Source organism: Marmota monax, unplaced genomic scaffold (genome assembly GCF_021218885.2).
Source record: "Marmota monax isolate L192 unplaced genomic scaffold, Marmota_monax_Labrador192_F-V1.1 WCK01_AAM20220418_F8-fsc00064, whole genome shotgun sequence".
Classification (NCBI taxonomy): Eukaryota; Metazoa; Chordata; class Mammalia; order Rodentia; family Sciuridae; genus Marmota; species Marmota monax.
The window spans coordinates 2,274,179-2,299,231 of record NW_026694542.1 but is presented as its reverse complement, the minus strand read 5'-3'; positions in this window follow the sequence as shown (position 1 = coordinate 2,299,231).

The following is a 25,053-nucleotide window of genomic DNA, read 5'->3' as shown; positions in this document are numbered from 1 at the left end:
GGCTTTTTATTTTGTATTCAGCATTGTTTCTTTCACACACACAAAATTAGTTCAGTTAGGGGCTGGGGTTGTGGCTCAGTGGCTGAGCACTTGCCTAGCACACTGGGTTCAATCCTCAGCACCACATATAAATAAATAATTAAAATAAAGGTCTAAAAAATTAGTTCAGTTATTCTATGTGTGCATATACACAAACATACATACATATGTATATACATATTCTCTAAGTAATACACACAATACATATTATTAATAATGCATGCATATATACATACATGTATACATAAAACATTCTATGCATATATAATATTTAATAAAGTTACATCCACTGCAAATTCTAATTTTATTGGTGGGAAATCAGGAAATCATAGCTGGCTTGGGCATAACAATATGTTATATGTGCATCTAACCAATCCAAACATATCATGCTCCATCCATTTCTTAACTTTAGTATGTTATTGTGTTCTGCCAAAATTTGTAGACCTATTATCACCACAGAGCAGAATATTTTGTCTTCAAGGCTGAACTTTTAACCTACTTTACCAAGTTAAGTTTTTTGCTTTTGGTGGAATGAACTTCCAAATTCCTGACACTGCATCCTGTATTTAGACTAAAAAACACCGAGATTAAGTTAGCTGACTTTATTTAGTTGGATCATTAATGTCTCATAGAAAACTTCTTGGTGAAGTTCTTCTACTGATGGGGCCAGTGCTTTCAACAGGTATCATATCATATGTAGTTTCCTACATGCTCAAGAAAATCTGAATTGGAGATTTTAAAAAATTAAATAATTTGTGACTGGGGCTGTAGCTCAGTGGCAGAGTTCTTGTCTAGCAGTGGGAGGCACTGGGTTTGATCCTTAGCACCATACAAAAATAAATAAATAAGACAAAGGCACAGAGAGGCACATCTACAACTACAAAAAAAATTAACTAATTTGCCCTAACAGAAGAGTTATGCTCTACAGATTCTTTGTAAATATACTCTTAACAGAATTCAGAGCTAACTTATTTTCATTTTGTATAGTTTACTTAAACACCAACCAACTTTTGCAGTAGCCATCAGTGCCTCTTGAGCAGATCTGTCTGTGGCCTTCAATGTGGTGATTACTATCATTACAGTTCCTCTGGTGAACCATAAATGGCAAAAATTTTGTGCCTGTTACACGTTTAGTAAGAACTTTCTTGAGAAATAGGAATCCATTACTTCAATTGATTAAATATGTACTTCTATTTTTTAAGCTCATTGATGTCAAAGGGTTTGCATCCAAATAAATAAACATTCCAAAAAATTAAGATAAATAGTGGTAGATGTATATCTTATAACAAATGATAAATCACTGTACCAAGATTTAGATAAATCTCTATATGTCTGTTACCCTCACATATTTCTTCTTACCCACATTTTCTTACATTTTGTATTGACTCAGACTTGTAGGGTGTGGCAGTTTCTATCATCTTCCAGGTTAATCATAGGCCACAGCATAAACTGACTTATATGAGCCTATTAGTGGCTAGCAGGACCAGCAGGACCAGCAGGACGGGATATCCACCTTCCCTGGATACGGAAAGACATGAGCTATCTCTATCTAGCCTTTTAAGTCAGAACATAATACATTTTAGCAGGGAAAGCCCTGTTTGCTGCCCAGGAAAGGTGGGACATTGGTTATGTTGCATCTGGAAAGTTTTGCCATCAACTCTGCAGTGTCCCATACCTTTCCCACTTCACCTCGTAGATTGCTGATTCTTTATCTTTTTTCTGAAAGTGACTTCTTTCCTTTGGACCCTTCTTTGCTGCCTGCACAGAAGGCAAAGAAGTCTCCCAACCTCCCCTACTCTCTCTCTCACCTTGGGAGAGTCCCATGACCCAAAGTTGCCAGGAGTCAATATAGACGTGTCCCAACTCTTTTTCCTTGGGAAGATAAACCCAGGGTGTGTTTTAGAATGGCTGCCCAGAATCTTACCAGTGAGACTAAACTCCAGTTTTCTACAGATGGATAGGGTGTCCTTTATGAAATGTTTTCCTTTATCATATTTCCCTAGTCACCACCTAGTTTTTCCTTCACCTCCCAAATAAACTACTTCCACTTGAATTCTTTTCTTAGAATCTCATTTTGGAGAAAACTAAGTAAACATAGCCAGTACCAGAAATGGTCCTAGGAAGCAGATCTTCAGAATGGCATTCTAGAATTGGCCACTCAACAATTGGAGTACTACAAATGTGAACTATTACAAGATCAGAGACACTGGTTTAGAAAGAAAAGATGTGGCGGGACCTTTGGAAGTAGGCATGGCAGATGTAGAACATTATGTTTCATAACAATGCTTATAAGAGTATCAATTGCATAGAAAGCACTGAACAAGGAGTTATACAGATAAGGTGACCAGCAGTGGTCAACCAGTATCTCTTTTAAGCTACTTGAGGACTTGTATAATATGTCCATGACCAGAGTAGCCATGTAGATAGAGATGGAAGTTATGTGTGGGCACAAAAGAATGGACCTGTGTCTCACCAAAGCTTATCCAGAAAACGAAATTGATAAATGTCCAACCTGTTATCAGCATTGTGTTTTAGACCTTAATATACCACTGTGGGTGGGATAAGCACGAGGCAAGCATTTTACATTGGTCCTCAAGTTGGCCCAGTAAAATTGAGCTTCAATTGCCTTCCGAGGCCGCTGACTTGACTCTGCACCTTTGATTTGCTGTTCCCCATCCCGTGTTCCCGTGTTCCACTTCTGTTTGCATTTGCCTTTATTTCCAAAATAAATGACTTGCCTCAGAATAATTTTCTCAGGATCTTCTGTTGAGAAGTCAAAACAAAAATCAAGCAACCAAACAAACCAACTGAGAAAAGAAAGGAGGGTTGTCATGTCTTACAGACAGTTTAAATTGAGAACCAGATTTGGTCCTCATGGATCTCATGCATTAATAAATGTACTTGCAGAAATTGGAAGAGTGTTTCCAGTTTTTAAAGTTCATCCAAGTTTTTTTTTAACATAGATACTAATAAGAATACTTTGTTAAAATGAAAACAACAACAACAACAACAATGCTACACTGGATGGGACAATAGGTATAAAATGGGATGTCCCAGGCAAATTCAAGTATCCTACAATATACTTAATCTATGATGCACTTTGAACTGATCTCATGGTTTGGATTTTAGTTTTGTTTTCATATTTCCATGAACTCAAAGTGACAGATTTCCTGGCTATTTTTCTCTATTTTGACCCTCGACCTTTGCCCAATGCTGAGGATCTCTCTTCATCACAGTTTTGTAGAGCCACAGCCTCTGCTGTAACCTGACCTTCAGCCATAGAACTGCACATCCAACTCTCAAGTCACTAATTATTATCTGTTATTATTTTTATAAATAATCTCAATACCTTTCATTTTTAAAAAATATTTATTTTTTTAGTTTTAGATGGACACAATATCTTTATTTCATTTTTCTATGTTGCTGAGGATTGAACCCAGTGCCTCACGCATGCCAGGCGAGCGTGCTACTACTTTTCTATCACTTTGGTATCCTTTATACATCTCATTTCCCCAGCACCTCAAAATATCTCAGATTTGCCCAATGATCTCGGGAACATCCCACTCTGATTTGGAAGCAACCACTTCTGAATAGCAAGGATTTTATTTTAACATGTAGCATGGACCTTTTCCGGACTGGACCGAGCACCCTTGGACCCTCAGGGATAGCCTCTTCTCTCAACAATTCTGGGAAGCAAAGTGACATCCAATTCACACACCCCAAACTTTTTAAATTGAATTTTGAGGCAGTCAGTTTGGGTCCTGGAATTTGGTCAGTGCTTGTGGGTGGCCTCTTGAGAGGCGTGTGCGTGGGTATATGTATGTATGTATTTCATTTCTTCTTTGGGATGGCTCCATCTAAAGCATGTTTGGTGTACTGAGTCATACTGACAAATACAGCTCCAACCCCAGCCGTGTTCCTGGATCATCAACTCTGCATAATATCCCTTTCTTAATGATGAAGGGGGCCAAGGTCTACTTAGCAACAGGATATACACCTCATGCCAGAGCTGACTCCTTCATGATGCCTAATGAATCTCAGAAAAGAAGACTTGCCTGTCTCTCTTCCTTGTGACCTCACTTCTATGTCCTTCCAGAATGGCACAGTTAAATTAAAAAAAAAAAACAAAAAACAAAAAACAGCATTTTAACTGAAAATTTTAAAAATATCCCAGACTGCATAATTTAACAATCAAAATATTCCACCTTCTGAGAAGAATAATTACAGGCCTCTTGTCTCTTCTATCTTGTGTGGTAAATCTGTGTGGCTATCTCTTTTTCTCTCATTAAAGGAGGAATGTTTTTTTGTCGACTGAGATAGTTGTTCCGTGTTGGGAGTCTGGAGCCCTTTTGTGGTTGACTCTGACTAATTCCTCTTGAGAATGAATTGATTTTTATTTTATTTTTTTTACTTGATTGGTTCAGAGATCCCTCAAGTCTCTTGTGTTCTCTAGAAGCAAAAATCATCCGGACTGTGGGATCAGGAATGGTTTCCATAGGAATGTGGGCTTAGAACGAACTTCTAGAAAGATCACCAGAGCCTGGCCAGGACTCATACCACAACTAGGCAGCTGATGCTCCTGTGAGACCACGACTTCCTCTTCTACCTGCACAAGTGAAGTACCACCAGTGTGCTGGTACTGGTGTTTGAGAATCAGGATTGTGTCCCTCCCCCTGGGTATTGAAGATTGAGCACCCGAGAAGTGCCCAGGCAAGACCAAAGGTTTTATTTAAAGGATAGAACACAGAGAGAAAGGGACGGAGGCTCCTTCTCAAAGGAGTGGGTCCAAGTTTGTGTCTGAGAGAGTGGGGATTTCCTACCCCTTTTATCTTTTCTTGGCATGCCCTCTCCTCTCCTTATCTTGCCTACATGGCCAAAAGGTGAGAAATGAGCCTTCCAGGGGTACAGGCTGGAAGGGAGTAGCCCAGCAGGCATCCGTTAACAACTCCTTGTTGGGAGGAACAATTCCCTGGAGGCAGGTAACCTTGGCAACAGGTTGGAGGAAGGGGAAGTGCTCATTAGATATTAGCATTTTATTTCCTTTGAATCAGCCCCCATCTTCCTGACCCATCATTCATTACCTACACTGATAGTCCTTTTTGCACCCCCACCACCTGTCTCAATGCCACCATCTACCTTAAAGCCTGGGTCTCCATCCATCTCCCCGAAATCTCCTACTCTTTTTGTCATCTTCTAGGAGATCTTTGAAAACTCAGCAAAACTTCTACATTGTCCTGTTGCTTTTGATTGACACGTAAGCCATTGAAGTTTCCCACGATGCTCTTTGCAACCTTCATTTCATTGGTTCAAATGGATCTCATCTGCTCAGCTTCTTTAAAGACTGTTACCTTTGACAGAAGCCTGAGTCTCCCGAAAGACACCATTTCCCTTTGTAGCTTCCCCAACTTGATTATCAACAGTGTGATGCTAATGGTGACAATGACTACAGAGAAAGGTGACAAACTTCTCAGACTACAAGTTGGAGGTGAATGAGCCACATAGCTCCAATTTTCCCTATAACTGCCTGACACCCTCCGCACACGCCAACCCACCTGCACTGGACTAGACTCATCAGTGAGCATACTGTGATGGTCTCTGCTTGTGACCCTGTGATCCCATTCATTTTTTTGCCCAGTGGCACATCCCTGTTGACTCAGCTTCCACTGGACTCTCACAGGTACTCTGATGCCTCTGATGCATCCAGATACCCATCCACGCAAGGCCCTCACAGTTCAAGATTCTGTGCCTCTTGCTCACTTCCTCTTTTCAATCATTTCCATACTATGTACTAGACCTGTCAAAGGTAGGTTTGGGTTAGCTCTGCTCTGGGGTTTGGAAAGAGTGTCCGTTTTCCTCAGAAATCTAGTGTTCCTGGTATTAATCCCAGGTGTGGGGTCTCAGAACATGATTCACCTCTTTCTTGCAGTCACCCAACCTCTGCAGGTGCTCCTCTCTGGTCTCTTTTGACTTCAGACTCTCTCACACTGAACTGCCTCCTTCATGTTGCTTGATGCTATCTAGGTCTATTTAGTTTGCAGGACACAATTTAACTAGTTTATTGTTTAACCAAAACCTAGCAGTCTTTTATGAAATGGGGGAAGAACAGGAGCATCCATTGAATGTGGTCTGTGGGCAGTTTTTCTGCTAGGTTTTCTACGTGCCCTACCTCGGATCCTCAGAACAACCCCGTGAGGTCTGCATTTTATCACTAGTTTAGAGATGAGGAAACTGAGGCTCAAAGAGATTAAGTAGCTTATCCAAGATCGTGGAGCCAGCAAGAGGGAGAATTCTGGACCTGAAGGACACGCGCCGCCCCTAACTCTGCCACACCATCTTTGGGGTACTTGGTCTTCTCACTAACCCTACTAAGTTCTCCACTGAGGCAAGGTCTCCTGGGAACTCCCTGGGGCACACCTTTGTTTCTTTACCTGACTGCTTCATGCTGGCTCTAAACTACAACATTTCATTTTGGTTTCATATTTGATTTGGATGAACAATACATCCTGTATCTTTCTTATGTCTCTGGGAGATTTCATGTCTTCTTCTCATTTATAGCACATATTTCTGTTGTGTCCGGACAACAATGAATTCAGATATCCTTTTTGCTTCCAGTTCCCAGATTTGCCTCTAACTGAAATGTAGCTTCTAATGAAAAAAAAAAAAAAAACTGCAGTGGTTTCTGGCTTTTTCTTTTCATCCCTTGTTTGATTTCTCAGAGGCAACATGTTATCTCATTTCAAAAATCTCACTATGGTTACTTCTCTGCCTCTAAATAATAACTTTATTGCTTCTAACATTACTGAGTTATTTAAATGAGACTAATTAGTCGGTTCTTGCTAAGACAGATAAGGACTCTGTTTGTATTATCACCAATGTCATCCCAAACTCTAAAATAGCTAGCCATTCGCTTCAGTTCTTCTATCAGTTACGTTTGAATATTATATCTACTTTTTGTTTCATCAGTGATAGATATTATCTTTCACTTTATAAGATTAGAATGTTAATGCACTTTTCCTTCCACCCTTCCCTCTACTTTCTTACATCTTACTTCCATATCCCAGGATGATATAATGACATATTTAAATTCTGTTCTGTAAGTATCGTGAGATTTTTCCATACTATGTCCATAAATTGATTCTAAATATCATTAAATGTTCTCATTGTTATGACCAAATACATGTTTTCCACTGCAGAGCCAAACCATTGAATACCACTGAGTTGTAATGGTGTGCTTTGATCATATCTACTGATTCTTCATCTCATTTCTAATTTTTCCTCTATTGGTACTATGTTCCTTTTCCATGTCTCTCAGGGTTTTTTTTTTTTTTTTTTACCTCTATCTCAAGGATTCCATCGAATCAGAAAGTCCTTCTTTATTTCAGTGCTATCCTCCTGCTCAATCCTAGAGGGTTTATTTTCTAGGCTTGATGAACTGCCAACATCTTGGGACTTTCCTTCATTACTCTCTGGAGTTGGATTCCCTATTCTTTGGATCTCATTTCTCCCTCTGTCTCTTTATTTAAACCTTTTAGGAATTTCCTATGGGGGAAAAATGCATTGGCAGTAATGCTCTGAGCCCTGCCTTTATCTTATCCTCACACTAAATTGGTTGAACTGAGAATTCCCTCAGCACATGGAACAGCGCCCCATTGCCTTCTGGCACACCAAGCTGCAGAGAAGTCTGAGGCCAGAGTGGCCCTTTCTTTACAAATGAGCTGCTGGTGTTTTTCCACCCTTCTGGATATTTGGAACCATCTTCTTCTTCTAAGTGTTTTGATAGTTCATGGTGATGACAGTATTTTTTTTTCTTTTTCTTTCTTTTTTAAAATTTACTATGTTAAGTACTCAAATGGCCTTAATTTGAAGATTCATGTCTTTCAGCCTTTGCCCATTTATATCTATTATTTATTTAATGCTTGCTGTTGCCTCCATTCTTTCTGTCTCAAAATACCATTAGTTAGGAGGCAGATGTCCGGTCTTTCAAATTTTCCATTGCTGCCTTTTGTTCTAGATCCTGTGAGATTTCCTTAATACTCTGGACCTCTCATTTTCTCTGTTTGGTTTTAATATTTTAACTTAAAGACTCATTGTTTTATTTTCCCTTTCTCTTTTAATTTAGTGGATGAAATGGTCTTAGAGTATCTTTTTAGAATTGCAATTAGATTTAATTCTCTTTTTCTTTTCAGTGTTCCGAATGATCTGTCCCCTTCAGGATCAGTTTCCGTAATGGTTTCCTTCTTGCCCATTCCTTTTCACACTGGAGGCTGTTCTCAAGTGCCAATGGATCTTGAACTTTAATGTGTTAAATGTTAAGAGGTAGGAAAGCTGACGGTATTTGGGAATAAAGTTTGTTCACTGTTAGTTTTCCTGGAATCCTTAATAGGCAAATGTCTGGCTTTTACGTGAAAGGAGCCCTACACACCAGAATACAAGCCTCAACCCTCAGTGGATGACAAATATTTTATATTTTATCCAAAACATTTTAGGTGGAAAACAATTTTCTTTTTTGCCCAGTAGAAAAAAACCTGTTTTCTTTATGAATATAGGCGTAGAGAATGGCAGAGGATAGTTAATTTTGTGTACAGATTTTCACACTTGTCTATCTCAGTCTGACTACCTCCATTAAGTTCAGTATCTCTGAGTCCTGAGCCTGTCGGGTGGCTCAGTTTTCTCTTCAAATCTTTTACACCAGCCAATATTCCTCCACCTACTTTGAATGTATAGTGTATGTTGAAACATCCTATTACTGATATTTTATCCTCGTTCTTTTTGTTTTTATGGAGGCAAATGAACTTTTGCCTAATTTTTTATTGCAAAGGAGCATCAGGAAGGAAAGGTAAATGCACATCTTCAATCCTTTATATTGGACCAGAAGCTCTGATTTGCATTTTTAGAAGACTGCTTATGAAATTCAAACCGTTGAACTCAGAAACAGAAGAATGATGGTTAAGAGGGACAGAGGTCAGGGAATGGTGAGATGTTGTCCAAAGGATAAAACTTGCAGATATAAGATAAGTTCAGGAGATGTAATGTCAACTATGTTCCTATAGTAAACAATACTGTGTTGCACACTTGAAATTGATTGAGAGAATAGATCTCAAATGGTGGAAATGCTTTTTTTTTAAAGAGAGAGAGAGAGAATTTTTTAATATTTATTTTTTAATATTTAGTCTTTGGTGGACACAACATCTTTATTTTTATGTGGTGCTGAGGATCGAACCCAGCACCCCGCACATGCCAGGTGAGCGCACTACCACTTGAGCCACATCCCCAGCCCAGAAATGCTTTTTGATAACTATGTGAGATGACTGGTATGTTAAGTGCCTCAATCATGGCAATAATTTTGCAATATATATAATGTATGTCAAAAATTCACATTATATATTTTAAATATATACAATTTTTATTTGTCAGTCATTCATAAATAAGGCTGGTGGAGGGAGAAGAGGCACTCAGCTGTTGTGGGCAAAGTAAAGTAGGAATGAATAAAGGTTAAGTATGATCAAAAGGAGAGCAAGAAGAAGACTCTAGCAAAGTTCTTAAGGAAAATGATATTGCTCTGAAACAAGATGAAGAAAAATGAGTAACTTTGAAGTAACACTAAGGTTAGGACCTGCATGACATGCTGATTGGGTATGGGAATGTGAGGAAGGGAGAGGAATTAAGGACAACTGCAAGTTTCTGGATTGAGCATCTAAGTGGTAATATTAATGGTTTAGAGAAAGGGAGGGATACCCTTGCAGGGAAATAAAATGTTGAATTTTGGACAAACTATGATATACTGGTGACGTTTTTCTAGAACCCAGAGTTAAGAAAAATTGTGGCATTCCTCAGTAGATGGATGATAGAGTTCTCATCAGGAACTTGTTTGGATTGTCTCTAAGGATAGTGTTTCAAAACATTTCCACTAAAGCAAAGCATTCATTATTGCAGCAAGAATAGCACAATTCCCAGGAGAGGTTGTACATTTCAGTTATTGAAATGAAGAATCTAAAAGGAAAGAAACACACAATTGTCGAGGATCATAACACACTTCCTCTGCCACTCAGAAAACTATGAATAGACCTTTGGATTTGCAATGATCCTTTTATTTTTCCACCTAAATTACTTGAAAAATAATAGCCCTCATTAAAATTATCATCTCATCAATAATAACAGTCAAGCAGACGTCCAACTCCATCACCCAGTAGGTATGCACATATGGTTCTGTATTCTCATCATTAAATTGGAACAAATAATAGCTAACTCATAAAGTTGTTATGAGAATTTAATAATATATGTGTATATATGCAATTATATATATCATATATATATATAATAACATTCTTAGGAAAACTTTATAAGCTTCAATACATATATGAATTGTTTAGCATAGTATATGACACATGGTCAATAGTCAATGTTAGCTATTATAATTTCCAAAGAGGTGTTAAAAATAAGTAGCCTTGATAAAGAAGGCACAGTTTAATATTTTTTTTGTCAGTCTTGTTATCAAAGTCATAACAACTTCATAATGTGGATAGCCACTAAATCAACAAACCACAATATCAACATTACTTATTAATCACTCACCAGGGATCTATCAACAAATAATTGAGAATTTATGAGAATGAGTCAACATTAAGAAATCATTTATAAGCACTCAAGCAATTTTACAGTTTCAGGTCTTGGATTAAAGTCTTTAATCATTTTGAGTTTAATTTTTTAATACGGCATAATATAGAATATCCAGTTTTCCCAACACCATTTATTAAAAAGACTATCCTATGGTACCCTTATTGAAAATTAGTGTTATATACATGGATTGATTTGGGGGTTCTCTAATATATTCCATTGGTACATGTGTGTATTTTCTTTATGCCAGTACCACACTGTTTTGTGTACTATAGTTTTGTAATATAATTTGAAATCCAGAAGTCTTGACGCCTCCAGGCTTGCTCTTGCTCAAGATTTCCTTGGTTTCTTGAAGGGTGTTATAATTTGGATATTAGGTATCCCCCATAAGCTCATATATGAGACAATGCAAGAAGGTTTAGAGGTGAACTGATTGGGTTTTGAGAGCATTAACCCAATCAGTGAATTAATCCCTCACTAGGGATTAACTGAGTGGTAACTATAGGCAGATAGAGTGTGGTTGGAGCAGTGGGTACCTGGGGGCATGCCTTTGGGGTCTATATTTCATCCTTGTTGAGCAGAGATCTCTCTCTGCTTTCTAATAGTCACGTCCTGAGCCACTTTCTCTAACATATTCTTCCACCATGATGTTCTGCCTCACCTCAATCCCCAAGGAATGAAGCCAGCTGAGGCCTTTGAAACTGTGAACCCCAAATAAACTTTTCCTCCCCTATGTTATTCTTTTCAGGACTTTTTGGTCACAGCAGGAAAAATAAAAGAAAACCTGGCGAAAAAAATTAACAGTGTCACATCAAAAGGGAGCAGATCCTGACTAAAACAGGGGGATTTTGTGGTTCCATGTAAATTTTAATATAATTTTCCTGTTTTTGTTAAAAAATACCATTGGAATTTGAGGTGGAATTTCATTGAATTTGTATACTGCTTTTGGTAATATGAGCAATTTAATATTGCTCATTCTTCTAATCCTTGAAGATTGGATAGCTTTCCACTCATTCGTGTTTATTTAATATCATGTTTAACGTTTTCTGTGTTCATATCTAATATTCACATCAGATGGTTCACTTTAGTGCAAGATGAACTACTATTTCCCCGCATCTTTTGTAAAATCTTACAGGGCCTGGTGCAGGCTGAGTGTTAGTGGAGTGTGAAATAAGGGACACAGAAGCAAGAAGAGTGGTGACCTGCTCCACAAAGACTACTGTAACCCACTGAGACCACAAAAAGTTAACAGTGTCACATCAAAAGGGAGCAGATCCCGAGAGTCCCAGGTGGTGACCTGGGATCCGTGTAGCTAAGGCTGAATTTGAGAATGGCCGAGCAGAGCAATCACCATGTGGATCCTAAGCACTCCCTGTCCAATTGACCTCCACAGCAGGGGCAACCTAGTCTGAGTAATGCCAGTGGTACCTAGAAACGACTCAGTAGATAATATTTATCTTCTTATTCACACTGTTAAGAATAGGGATCATAACAATATTTACCACATTAAGTTGGTATGGAGCTGAGATAAAGAATTTAAAAATCTTTTACATAAGTTGTGAAAGTATGACTCATTGGTAGCTTTTGCACGACACCTTCTTATGGCTGTGTCTTCCGTTTGCTGAGTTGGTGTGGGTTCCTCTAAGACACACATGGTCCCTCCTTGCTTGGCTCCTTCTTTCTTCTCCAAGCACACCCCTCAGAGGATCACCCAGAAATGCTATGGAATTCTCCCCCTCAGGGCTTTGGACTGTCTCAGTGTCACTGTGTATCCTTAATTAATCCCTTTTGTGGTTAACTTCTGATCTGGATCTTGAGGATGTGTGTGCTATTAGCATTTGGGGCTTGGGACGGGCCCATGTAGGTCTAAGTCTTATTTTGGAGCTGAGATGGTGAGTGTGTTATCCATCTAGAAACTTCTCCACTGATAAGGGAAGGGGGAACATATCACAAGATACCAAGAGCCTTAGTGAAGAAGATCAGACCACTGGATGAAACCCTTAATTGGAAGAAGACATATGTACAGAACGGCTTCTTTGTGTGCTATGGCTAGTGGCTATTTGGTGAGGTGGGTTATCAAAGACAGGAGTGGGGTTGTGTGAGAAATAGATTGGGAAAGATGTTGTTTGATCTGGATCTGAACCTATGTAATCCTTTGTCAGAACTGACTCATGTAAAACAATCCCTAGATTCTGCACTGCACTATGTGATGTAGGTTAGAATCATAAGACCAGTGGAGGGTTCAGTGATTCCTCCGGTTTTATTTAGTGGTTAGAGAATCCGGTGGTCAGAGCCACTGAGTAGGAGGGTCTGCCTCTGACCAATGTTAAATCATCCTTCCTGTGATCACTTATAAGTGATACGAGTCAAAAAGGAAGCTGTGGGTTGATACTGTGTCTCCGAGGCAGTGACTCACAATGCTGTCAGGTTAGAAATTGGACATTAGCCCTTCATATGAAGAGCCCACATCCCCGCCCCATGAAGAAGATGAACCAGCCAGAGAAAATGACTGGAGAGCGTCTCTGAGAAGCCATTAAGACAGAAGAGATGCACAACAAAAGTTCTCCTTCTGTTATGGAGTGGATGAGAGGGTGTCCCCCAAAAGCTCATGTGTGAGACAATGCAAAAAGGTCCAGAGGAGAACTCATTGGGTTATGAGAGTCTTACCCAATTGGTGAATTAATCACCTGATGAGACTAGCTGAGTGGTAACTGAAGTGGGGTTGTATCTGGAGGAGGTGGGGCCCTGGGAGCTTGGCTTTGGAGGTATATGTTTGTATCTAGCAATTGGAAATCACTCTTTCTCTGCTTTCTGATAATCATGTGAGTTGCTTCCTTCCACCATGCTCTTCCACCATGATGTTCTGCCTCCCCTTGAGCCCCAAGGGATGGAGCCTGATGTCTAAGGACTGAGACCTCTGAAACCGTGAGCTCCCAAATAAACTTTGCCTCCTCTACAATTGTGCTGGTTGGGTCTTCTAGTCGCAGCAGTGAAAACTCTGACTAAAACATCATCTAAAGGAGGCAGGATGGAGGTATAGAGATGTGCTCATGGAATAAACCAGATTCCAAATACATCCAAGCTTGCTGCTTATGATAAAATGCCTGGCATATATGCTAAAAGCGATCTCTGAAGCCCCCCTCTCTGAGCAGTATTTTCCTGAAATTTCTCCCAGTATTCCCAGTTATTTCTTCTATTTCTCTTCTTGCTATGTATCTGCTCCCTGGGGCGATCCATTAGGAGTAATGTTGTAAAAGGCAAGGATATGGGCTAGATGTGAGAGATTTGGGGGTTAATCCTTACTTTGAGACCTCATAAAATTACTGTCTCTAGGGCTGGAATAATAATGATCATATTTTCCTGTATTAATTACTTACACTGCTATGACAAAGAGGCCCAGACAACAGTGACTTAAATAAGCTAGAAATTTGTTTTATTTTCCCTAACAGTGCTGAGAATATAGGTGCCTCTGATTCTCACATTTTGTCGTTCAACTGTTCTTGATAGTGGGGTTTCACAACTTCAGCACTATTCACATCTTGTGTGGGGTAATTTCTTTGTTGGAGCAGTGGGGGTGAGGTGAGGTAGCCTGTGCCTTTTAGAATATTTAGCAGTAATCCTGGTTCCCCCGCTACTAGGTGCTAGCAGCACCCTCTCCCTGGTTTTGGCAACCAAAATGTCTTCCTATTTACCATAGCACCCTTGGTTAAGATTCACTGTCAAAGAGGTGGTCTTTGTTTTTACTTTTAAAGCTTATTTTTCCTCACCATATCTGCAGTCTAGTTCATAGGGAGGAGAAAAAGTGAAGGACAGGCAATTTCCTTTTAAGAGGGAGATGTAGAAATTGCACATGTCAGTTATGCTACTATTCCTTGACCTAGAACTTGGTCATATGGCAACAGTAAGTGGTAAGGGGAGCCAGATTATTCAGTGGACTGCAAGAATCTGCAAGTTTCTATTTCTAAAAGTATTAGAGGAATATGAATAATAGAGGGGCAATGAGTGGTCTCCTCACCCTTATGGAATGAAATATGAGAGCATATCTACAATGCCTAGTATAACACCTTAGGTAATAAATAAATCCCCAGTGATTGTTAGTTAGCCTTCCTTTTTCCCTCTCACTTTTCCATCCCTAAACACCAGGTTTGGGTCTGTTTCATACAGAAATTCAGTCTTCAATCATTCTGATAAACAAATATTAATAGTGATAATTCTTCTTCATAAGCGCATTTTCTGGCCAATATGGGGAGGACAGACCATTCATTCTCAGTAGGTTTTAAGCCATTTCTTCGTTTTGGCCTCAGTGGCCTGGCCAGCAGCTCCAACACCTAGGAGTATGAATTGAACACATCTGCAGGTGACACTTCTGGAAAGTGTACTTGGAAAGGAACAACGGTTGGTATTAAAGACAATCGGAACTGGTTTAAATTCAGGCCCAAGAACTTCCTAGCTATGCCACTTTGGTCCATTGATTATGTGGTTATTAATTCAAGGCCTCAGTGACATCATCTACAAAACAAGAATGGCAATATTTACTCTGTAGAATTGTCATGCGTAAGTCACAGAGAAGAATGGCTTAAGCCCTGCTATTTTCAAATATTATTCCAAAAATAATTATTCACAATTCATTACAGGTTTTGATATTGAACCTCAATTTTATAGAAAATATTTGTCAAGTCTAGGAAAGGTAAATTTATTTTCTCCTATCGACATGTGCACATAACATTAGGAGGAGAAAGAGATGAGATTTGAGCTCAGGTCTCTCTGACAACATAATCAATGCTGGGCTTCTGGGGCTGTAGCTCAGTGGCAGAGTGCTTGCCTAGCACATGTGAAGCACTGGGTTCAATCCTTAGCTCCGCATAAAAAAGTTAACAAAATAAAGATATGGTGTTGATACACAACTACAAAAAAATTTTTTTAAGTCAATGCTGGTTGAAATAACAGGTTTTCTTCTATTTCTTTCTCAAATATGGATGTCTCAAGATGCTTAGAACTATTTCTGCCACTAACAGATGCCCTGGGTGTGGACTTAGATAATATGAGTCGATATCTTCCTCAGAAGGGAGATTATAGCATGAAATGGACAATCTTCTCTTTGCTCTGGAGAAAGTAAGGGTGCAGAGAAAGACATTGGGGGGACAGGGTAGCCGTGTAGCCACTGGATGTTCATCTTCCCTGCTTGGCTGTCACCAAGAGCAGGCTCAAGGGATCCCTGTGCACTGAGCTTATCACAGAGCTCTTGGCTCTCTCCAAGGGGCTGGACATGTCTGCCTTCCACCCTGCAGCTAGTGCACACACTGCTGACCCAAATGGAAATTCTGCATTTCATGAGAAAGAAATAAGTACACTGGACAAGAGCTCCACATTTCCTGCCATGAGGTTTACTTCATTTTCGGGAAGAGCCCTGCTAAGCTATGATTTCAAAGGATTCCAAAGAATTTTGGAGTCTAGTGATCAGTTTTACTTTAGGTAGCGTTCTCTCTCTCTCTCTCTCTCTCTCTCTCTCTCTCTCTCTCTCTCTCAACAGAAAATGAAGCATAAACCTGCTTCCTAGAGCTGCTGAAGGAGTTAAGGACACTACAGATGGATGGCAGCGTGCTGAAATGCAAAAATGCCCTGAGTTCAAATCCAGCCTCTATCTCTAAAAAGCCAGGAGACTCAGGGCAATTTATTAAGCTTTCCTGTTCCTCAGTTTCTGTGTCTTTAAGAGGGGAGTCAAAATGGTGGGTGGGATGAGAAGCTGTCTCTGTGAGCCCTCCAGCGTGTCCCCTGATGCACAGCAGTGGGTGCTGTAAGGCGTCCATTGGTCTCTTTCCAGCCCTTCTGTAGCCACATTTGAAAACTCATGGTGAACCTCCAAGCGACACTCAAATAAAGATGATCACATAATAGTGATCTGACTCATTTTAGAGGCTTAGTAACAAATAGGGAGAGGCTTTGAGAGAGCAGACTGGACTGTGTCTCAGGGAAGCTTCTTGGAGAGTGTCCCTTCCTGCAGCTGGGCCCCTGAGACTTCAGCTCAGCTGAGTTAATGGGCTGGTTAATGGAAGCCTTTGATGATCACTCAGTGGAGCGCTCACTTGTCTTCCTCTTGTGACACAGAAGACATGTTGGCTGCTTTTATTCCTCTTTAGCATTTACTTCTGCAGCCTAATTGGGTTATAATCGGATTGTACTCCCCATGTACTCTCTCCCAGATTGCCAGTCTTGGGTGCCACTCATGGTCTTTGTACAGATCCGTCTTCATCAGGACCCTCCCTTATTTCATAGGTGGCTTCTGAACCACACAAGCAACAACCGCCTGTATGTTGGGCAAGATCAGGCATGGCCCCTGGGAATGTGACCATCCCAGTCCTGAGAGCCACACTGGGTAAGGGAAGACGTCTTTTTCTTGTAAAGCCCAACAATATCGACTCCAGCTCCTTTTTTCGGGTTCTAAAGAAGGTCTTGTGAAGAACCTAAATTTTATCTGCCTACTCTAACCTGAAAAGGTCCTACCACCTTCTCCTGCCACACCCTCAACTTCCTATCCAAGACAGTGCTCTCATTCTATGCCTTGGCTTCCAAAGCCACCCACTGCAGCCTCTGCCCACCTGCGCAGACCTTCCCCTTCTGTTTGTCCTCGTGTGTCAAGTGCCCACAGGTGAGAGGATATTATTTACTGGACTGATTTATTACTTTTATTAAAGAGTGACAAGGAACTATTTCAGTTTGGTTCAAATCAGTTTTCTAGCAGCCATGGTCCAGGTGTTGTGTCAGGGCCTATGCAGACAGGTGATGTTACACAAGGAAGTTTACACTCATCCTCTCTCTTAATACTCAAGAAGCAGGCAGAGCTGTTTCTGCTCTGGAGTAAAACCTGAAACTCAGAATGGCTTGCTGACTTGCTCAGGATTGCCAGGACCTCTGCATTGCAGAATTGCAAGGGGCACCGGCCCCATGGCAGTCTGTGCAAACACAGGACTCCCCAGTTGTTTGCTCCAACACATGGGATAGAAAGGGGATGATACTCCTAGAGCCTGCAAAGCAGTGGTCGTGATGCCTGTCCTGTTGCAAAATGCCAACTCTCTTGGTTTCTTATGAATTCAATAGAGGGAAGTGGAGGTTTTATCTTTTGTGAAAAGTGGCCATTCTGCTTCCATTAAGTTACTTTAAATTCACCAGATAGGATTTGCTGATCCTGACACTTGCTGAAGTGTTCAGGATCCCATCATTCAGTGCTTTGAAAAGCCAATAAAATTTTAATATGGCCAGGACAGTTTTAAATTACATACATGAATTTTTAAGTCTCCTTATTTTGAATGAATTCTAACAAGTACTTTCTTCAGTTGTAAACAGGTTTACAGTCAAGCGGTGGAGCCTAAATCTCATCAGTTTTACCAATTTTAAAGCCAACACTTTTTTCCATTATTGGTACTTTAGTCCTCAATTGTTTCTGTCTTTTTTTTTTTTGAAAGCTTAGGACAATGTGATTTTTAAACGATACTGCTGTGATTTTAAATCCTCAATCAAATTTGTCTCCACATCTGGTCCCATGGTGTCTTCTACTTCAATGGCATAGGCGTTTGTAAACATGCCTATCCCTTCATAAAGACCAATGTCCACCTATACTCACTCCTGTTTTTTTCCCTTTAGCTATTCAGAGAGTCCCCATTCTGTCCTACTGAGGTTTTGTGCTTGAGGAACCAAAGAATTGGGACACGAGTTGATAGCCACGCTAGCCTATTTCTTGGACCTCTTAATCCACAGGCCCAGAATGGCAGCACCCCCACCCCTCCCCAATGAACTCTCATTTGTGAATAAAGGACAAGGATATTATAGTAGAAAGAGTTGTCTCTTCCTTATTTGGACCACTTTCTGGCTTCTTTATGCCTTTGTTTTGTGTGTGTGAGTTTAATTCCCATTGATGTGGGCGATGACCGTTGGTCCAACACTACTTCTGCTTCTGAGCTCAGCATGCTGCCCCGACAAACAGGATGATTTCACCTCTGAAGTCCTATTTGGTGCACATTTGGAGCCCAAGGACCAACCACGCAGGAGGCCTGGGGTGTTTTCACTCGGGCACAGCCATGAAAGTGTTGTGTATTTTTTTCCCCTTTGGTGGAAAATGATGGCTTTGCTTTCTTGAAGCATTCCTGCTGACTTATTCATGGAACCCAAAGAGGGCGACATCCAAGGAGGGCAGCATGCAGCCTTCTGTTTCTCAGCCAGAGTCAGGGTTTGGCAGAGTGCATGAGCTGGGGGTGGGGGCGGTGGGGGGACTGCCCAGTGCAGTAGGTGAGAGAAGAGTTGGCCAAAAGGTAGGAAAGACTTGAAACCAAAATCCACACTCTGATGTGCGGGGCCTCCCAGTGAGAAAAAACACTCACCAAACACCCACAGACTTATTTGGGTTGGAAGAGGGCAAGCAGTGCCCAGGAGACTGTTGAAACAGAGAACTGACCCCCTTCCATGGTGTAGGAGAGCTGTGGAAAGCTGGGGCAGGGTCTATGAGAAGGAACAGAGGGGAGGATGCTCCAGGCAGGGTGTGGATATTTTCCCCAAGGAATTCATTTTTTTTCAGGCTTGTTTGGGATGGAACTATAGGCTGTCCCCTGTGTGGGTGGTGGATGGAGAGACTTATGAGAAGTAGGATCCGTCTCTTCCCTGGAGCCAGACAGACTTAGGTTGAATCCAGACTCCACCACTTATGAGCATTGGAACCGTGGGGGGAAATCACTTAACTCGTCTGAACCTCAGTTTCCTAACCAGTTAAATGAGAATAAAAATTGTGGTTTTTAATGAGGATTCGATGTGGTTTTGCCAACAAAAGTTGGCCTTTGTGGGCCTGGCCCTCATCAATTGTCAATAAACAGCTTTCAACTTTCCATATGTTAGATGGCAGGTGGGTATTTAGGAAGGACAGCCTCCTATAATGGCTTTAGACATTTCAACCTACATATAAATTCCGGCTCCACTTTGTACCAACCTGCCTTTGACTTAGAGTGAGTTTCCTCTGCAATTTTTTAAATCCCATCCAGACTTGTCATATCAGTACTCATCTTGCTGTGTTATTGAGAGGACTGGTGATAATGCAGGAAAACCACTTAGCACACAGCCTCCCTAAATTGGAGTCATGAAGCACCATAAATGTGGGCTGAGCTGATAGAGATGGGGAAGCTTTTGTTGTCATATGGTCTCTGAGGACAAGAATTGATATTCTAGACTATTAATCTCAACCAGAGGCTCTCATAAGACCTTGAGAATGTCCACACACATTGTTGGTTGTTAAAACTCAGGGGGTGGCGGTTATTATGGACATTATCTGGGTAAAAAACAGAGATGCTGCCTAAACTTCCTACAATGTAAGAAACAGCCCCACCTCATCAAAGAATTATGCAGGCCCAAACATCAACTGTGTCATATCATCACATCAGCAAAACTAGAGCAATATGAACTTAGAAGTAGTAGACTTACCTGAATCAGTATGTGGGATAGTTAAGTGTCTCCGTTAATCAAACACAAATTACATGTCACCATCTAGGTACCTCCTGGAGAGTAGTCACCTTGTCCCTCTGAAGCTCAGCCACAAGTTGTACATTCTCTAAGTATCTTTCAAATCAATGCATAACGTGACCTGAGGAGAACCTCCAGGGCAAAGTTAGTGATATAACTATACTAAATGATAATCCACAAAGGGTTTTCACCTCAAAACACAGTAGGAAAAAATGGGTTCTTTTTTTGGAAAGAACGTTACCTAGGGTGATCAGAGCTGGAATGGAGAAGCCCAAGTGGCAGAAAGCATAGGAAAGTTACTGCTTGGCGTGTACCACCAATTTGGGACTGGGAAGCCTGGGATTGGATTTGCCTTTCTAATTAGGTTTGACTTGGGTTAATATTGAAGTGAGCTTTTGTTCCCTGAGTAGACACCAGCTGGGAGATAGTCCAGGAACGTGCTGGGTGGCAGGGTGAAGTCAGCCTGATATTACACATTTTCTCTGGGTGATCCACAAATAGATGTTTCACACATGGACATATGAGACCTGTCTATAAACTTAGCTCTGACGCAGAATGTCCTGAGAGGTCAGACTCTTGAGTCACTCTGGATGACAGTTCAAATCCAGGCTCGCTGTGTGGCCTTGCACAAGATACTCAGCTTTTCGGAGTCTTATTTTTCCTGTCTGGAAAGTGCAGGTGAATAATATCTATCTCAAGAGGTTATTTTGAAGGATAAAAAGCAAAAGAGATAAGAAATGATATTGATTCTCACTATAGAAAACTTGGAATGGGCTAAAATGAATTATACTGTATCCTGGTTTCAGGAGGAACAATCCCAACAAACTTCCTCATTTTTTACTGAATTTTCATGTTGTTTCTAGTCTCTATTAACCCTTACCTATCCTATAGGATGATCTCCTAAGTGCTCATGCTGCTAACCTCTTCTACCCCACAATTGTCCTTTGGATAAACTCCAGCCTAATCATCCTAAAGCATGCTGCCCATCAAGCAACTCCCACATTTAGAAATTCCTCTTGCCATCTACAGAAGCAAAGTTTATTGACAAGGCATTCAAGTCTTCCACAATCTGGTCTCCACCGATGCAATACCTTTAACCCTTGCCAATGCCTGCATCTCCACAAACAGGAGAATACTGGATCATATCCATTCCGGGTTATTCATTACTCCCAAAGCATCCCAATGGTTTTAAGTCTTTGCTCCTGCTATTCATTTAGCTTGAACTGATTCTTTTAAATGGAGTCACATCCAGTTTGCAAAGCCCAGGGCACATTTTGTTTTCTTCCAAGAAACCTCTTTTGATTTCTCCTGTCATGGTTGGAATTAACTCTCTTACTCTTCAAGCCTCCATAGCACTTGCTAGCGGTGTCTTATGATGTCTGAGTTTTCTGTCCTTGTTATAATAGCAGTTTGGCAACACATCTTTATTCCTTTTGAAATCATGAGCTCAATACGTGGGAATCTTTGTGATCCTTCCTACTGTCACTTCCTTAACTTCTAGAATAGTATCATGCACAGGGAAGGCACTTAAACAAAAGTTTTACTTAATTTGGAAAGGATCATGGGTTTCACTTCTTAAGAGAATCTCTGTGGCCAAAAGCATTTCTTTTTTATCCTACCAAAATATCTCCCAAGGGAAGGAGTACTGAAATAAATTTTGTCTTCTCTATAACCTGAATAAATTCATGTATTCATGTATGCCAGTGCTAGAAGTTGTGCATGACCATGGGATATGATTTAAAGGTTTAGCATGTCATACTACTTAACCATTAAATAATCATTCTTACCACACAAGCAGACTGTGGTGTGTGTGTGTGTTTGTGTGTGTGTGTGTGTGTGTGTGTGTGTGTGGCTTATTTCCATCTAGACAATATTAATTTGAAGGTCCATGTTTATTTCTTTTTATTCTCTAAAACTCAGTGCACTATTTAGGGCTTACAAAGAAATATGGAAGAGGATGAGGCAAGTAACTTTGTAGTGGAGAAATCTGACACTGCCTTGGCAAGAGATCAAGACAACACAAGAGATGGTAAGTTGAATTGATCCCTTGATATGATGCAATGAGAATGGAGCTTTACTTTTGGGTGGAAGGAGGGGTACCAGGGATTGAACTCAGGGGCACTCGACTACTGAGCCACATCCCCAGCCCTATTTTGTATTTTATTTAGAGACAGGGTCTCACGGAGTTGCTTAGGGCCTTGCTTTTGCTGAGGCTGGCTTTGAACTTGTAATCCTACTGCCTCAGCCTCCCCAGCCGCTGGGATTACAGGCATGTGCCACTGTACCTGGCCTTGAGAATGGAGCTTTACTTTTTTTTTTTTTAAGATAAAAGCAAGTTTATTTTAAGGTAGCTGTCTCCTTTTGTTGTTATTACAAATGAGGTCAGCTTGAGCTTTAACTTTTATGATCTTCCTCCCCAAACCCATAACCCCCATATGATCATTACAGAAACATCAGAAAAATCCCAACTGAAGGACATTCTACAAAGTAGTCAGTCAGTGCTCCTCAAAACACTTATCAAAAAATAATCAAGTCTGAGAAATGATCATGGTCTAGAGAAGCCTGGTGAGTCATGACATCTCAATCTAATGCATCCTGGATGGGATCCTGGAACAGAAAAATGGATATTGGGTTAAAACTAAGGAAACCTAAAAATATAGAGATTTAATTATTAATAAAGTATCCATATTGATTCCCTAGTTGTGATAAACATGCACAGTGATGTAAGATGTTAACAACAGGGAAAACGGGGATAGGGCATATTGGAACTCTCCATGTTACTTTCCAACTTTGTTAAATGCCTAGCGAGTGAATGAGAAAGGCTGTTTGGATTTGACTTCCATATTAAAAATTAGAAGAAAACCAAACAGCCTGAGATGTGTGTCTCTGGATGGTGGTTGAATAACCCTAAGCAAGTCATGTGACTCTCTTTGATTCTTCGTTGATTTAATAGTAGTAATTTTTTTTAAAAGTGCATAACTCATGGAATACAATAAGTTAAGTTGATCTATACAAAATACCAGTACATAGCAAGTCCTCAGTGATCTTCTTCTTCCCTTGGTGATATCAGTGAGGAATACATCGCTATACTCTCTCCTTCCAGTTACAGAGACTGGTGGAAGAAAGAAAGAGGAAAAATCAAGATTTCAAAGCTTCTCCCCTTTCTTCTGCGCTGATGAAGAGTGAGTCCAAGGGTGGGTGAACCTTTGTTTTAGTGGGAACATTAATGAGATGGTATTTTTAAAAATAGGTCTAGAATCCAGTAGAGGGTGGGGCATTCAGAACAGCTGAACTGTTATGCATAATGAAGTTAGGGAATTCAGATGAGAGGCACAGAATGTGGTGTGTACTTAGGGGTGGTGCCAGAGTACTTAGAGTATTCAGGTGTACTTAGAGTAGGAGCCAGCACCCTCCTGGGAGATATGACCACCAAGAAGTTTTCTGTGCATAGCCCAAGAACTTTTAAGACAAAATATCTAAAACTCTCCTTTACTATTTGTTCTTCTATATTATAAATAACCTTTCATCATCCCAATTTTCAAAAAGATTTACTAAGCATGCAAGTGGCTGGTTATGAAAGATTCTGGTGGAAATCGAACTACTCATCACCTACATTGCTACCAATCCAAAGAAATGGGACAAGCCAAAGGTGTGAAAAGGTAATGAGATTTTAGGTTTGGTGCACTGAAGAATTTGGACACAAGAATGACCATGGATTATACATACTCCTGGGAATTTGCAGGAAGTTGGGGTTGGGCATTATAGTTGGGGTGATTTTAATAAGCTGTGTGTGTGTGGGTGTGGGGGTATGTGTGTACCTTCCCACAATGGGGGCCTGAAGTAAAGATAAGGACTGATGTTTTATGGGTTCATAATGTTCTTAGAGATGGGGTCTCCCCATGGGTAAAAGGTTGGAATGCACAAGAGGATTTGCCACACCCAGTATGTGAGAGTGTATCAGCCTCATTCCCTGATACACTCTCACATACTGGAATCACCACTCCGAGGCATGTACATATCCTGCAACACTACATCTTTCTTCAGCTTTATTGAATATGTACAAACAAAAATTGTACATATTCAAGGTAGGCATGTGAGTTTTTGACATACATAAATGTTGTAGAATGATTCCTACACATGAACTAATTAACATACCAATCACCTTACTTGGTTTCCTTTTCTGTTAGGATCTACTCTAAACAAATTTCAAATACGCAGATCACTTTTATCAACCACAGTCACCATGCTGTGCATGAGGCCTCTGTGACTTATTCATCTTATAAATGTGAGTTTGTGTCCCTTGACCAACAACATCTTTCCACTTCAGAAGGGATTGTGTCATTTGAAGATAATTTTATACATATACCAGTTCTCCCTGCTCCGAGATTATGAGAGCCATGGGTAGACTGGATGAGTCTCATCTTTGTGTTTGCTGAGCACTGAATGCAGTGCTTAGTCTTTAGAAGGTGCTTGCTGTAAACTGGGTCTGTAATGTCTTCTAAATGCCCTTGTGTTGAAGGCTGACTCCCTAGCCTGCTACTATTGGGAAGTGAAGGAAACGTTAAGAGGAAGGACCCTGGGACATCATCTGGCAATAGGAGTGTGACCTTGAATGGGGATATTGGGACAGGGTGCTCTTTTTTACCTCCTTGTTTTGCTTCCCTGTCATGGTAGAAAAGCTTCTGCTCCACCACATTCTACCTGCCATGATGCGTTGCCTCACCTCAGGCTCAGAAGTAATGAGGTCAACCTGCCAAGGACCGAAAACTTCAAAACCGTGGCCCAAACAAATCTTTTCTCTTTATAAGCTGATCATCTCAGGTATTTCTTAGAGTAAATCCTATAAATATTTGGCAAAAGACTAATTCCAGATCTTCCACAAGGAAGATCTGGGATTAGTCT